Raw genomic sequence first — 2086 nt, forward strand, 5'->3', positions numbered from 1 at the left:
CCAGCCTGGTCTACAAGAGCTAGTTCCAGGACAGGCTCCAAAGCCACAGAGAAACCCTGTCTCGAAAAACCAAAAAAAGGAAAAAAAAAGAAAAAAAAAACTATTTGTCAAGATACTAGGACAGCCGGCTGAGGTAAAGACAACTATCACTCCAGCACTTGGAAGACTGAGGTAGGATTGCAGTTGAGTTCCAGCCTGAGCTGCATCAAGATCCTGACTTGAATACATAAACCTGGGTGTAGTGGTGCAAACCTTTACTCCCAGCACTTTAGAGGCAGAAGCAGGTGGAGATCTTTGAGTTTGAGGCCAGCCTGGTCTACATAGCAAGTTCCAGGATAGCTAGGACTAAACAGAGACAAACTGTCTGAAAAAAGCAAAACAACAACAAAAAGCTAAATAAACGTTCCAGGACAAATGTTCCAGGACAGACCTGCTTGTGACATAAATTTGAAAGGGTGTCTCTTCCCAAGGCTTAGCACAGAGTCTGGCATGAAGTTGTTGTGAAAGCTTGTGCTCCAACTTCCTAGGCCTCAGTCTCTTGAATATTGATGCCTCCCTTGTCTTCTTCTTGGGGTTAAAAATGTGAGGACCAAATGAGGGAACGCACAGGAAAAGCACTATGGTTTTTTTTTTGTTTGTTTGTTTGGTTGGTTTTTTTTTTGCTTTTTCAAGACAGGGTTTCTCTGTGACTTTGGAGCCTGTCCTGGAACTAGCTCTATAGACCAGGCTGACCTCGAACTCACAGAGATCCACCTGCCTCTGCCTCCCGAGTGCTGGGATTAAAGGCGTGCGCCACCATCGCCCAGCCCAAGCACTATGTTTTGATGTCCAATTCTGCCCACAATGCAGGGAATGTATCAAAGAAGTAGAGGTGGACCCAGAGGGTCTTGTGTCTCTGACCAGCAGGGTTTGTCACAAGAACACAAGTGACTGGGTATGGTGGCACACACCTTTAATGACAGCACTCAGGAAATAGAGGCAGGAGAATCTCTGTGATGTCAAGGCCAGCCTGGTACATAGTGAGACACTCTCTCAACACATACTCCCAAAGAGAGAGAGAGAGAGAGAGAGAGAGAGAGAGAGAGAGAGAGAGAGAGAGAGAATGAATCATCTCTGGCAGCCTCAAGCAAAGGCCCGAAGACTAGCCATTTGATCCTCTCCTAAGTCACTACCACAGCGTGTATGAGCACTGTGGGAAATACCTAAGAGAAATGCAAAGATTCCATGAAACAGGACCTACAAGAGAAGGTCAGAAAAAGCAAAGGCCAGAGGATAAGAGAGGTCAGCCATAGAAAGGGGAATAGGTAAAATACTGTCTTTGGGGTTGAGAAGTCAAACAAGAATATAAAGGGCATAAAAAAGTGATATGACATATACAAGAGGGTACCATGCTCATGGAGGTGAGGTGAGCTGTTTCTAGGTTTTATATGTAAATGATATCATATTAGAGGATGTCAAGGAAACAACTAGGGTTGGCTGAAATGGCCTGGAGAGTGATTTTGATTCAAGATTGTCACATAGAGTATCAGATTCTCTATCCTAAACAACAATTTTCTGTATGTGCTATATTTTGTGAAGATTTACTTTTTGTGGTGAGGGTAGGAGAAGCATAGAGCCACACTCCAAGTCCTTCAAAGTATACGTTTGAGGTCCACCTTTAAACCTTTTGCAGTGCCTTTGTCTGTTAAACTGCTAAACTCAGAGCTTGTCACAATTACTGAAACAGATGCTGATGTAACAGGAGTTGTGAAATACTTCTGACTTCTGTGGGCACTGTCATCTGCTTCTCACCAGCACCAGCCTCAACAGCCCTCACTGCAATCTAGATCTTCTCCACCCTCCTCCACCTCTGAGTCACTCTGAGCACACATACACAGCTAACTCTTCGACTTGTTTAAAGAACATTATGGCTGTTCACATCAATAATCTTATCCTTTCTATTTGTGTTTTTGTTTAACCCAGTATGCAAAGCTTTTGTATACCTAATGGATCACTTATAAATACAATACTGAATGATTTTATTCTTTTAGTGATTTATAGATGAAATGCTAATTTACTTATAATGAGAATTTTTTTCTTTTTTTAA

The 2086-nt window shown here is 42.6% G+C and overlaps 1 protein-coding gene across 1 annotated transcript in view; it reads right to left on the reverse strand.

Moving 5' to 3' along the window:
* Meiob (meiosis specific with OB domains) overlaps nt 1-2086 on the reverse strand; it is a 27713-nt gene that overhangs the window by 14166 nt on the left and 11461 nt on the right. The window lies entirely within an intron of this gene.

This window comes from Microtus ochrogaster, chromosome 7 (assembly GCF_000317375.1).
Source record: "Microtus ochrogaster isolate Prairie Vole_2 chromosome 7, MicOch1.0, whole genome shotgun sequence".
Taxonomy (NCBI): Eukaryota; Metazoa; Chordata; class Mammalia; order Rodentia; family Cricetidae; genus Microtus; species Microtus ochrogaster.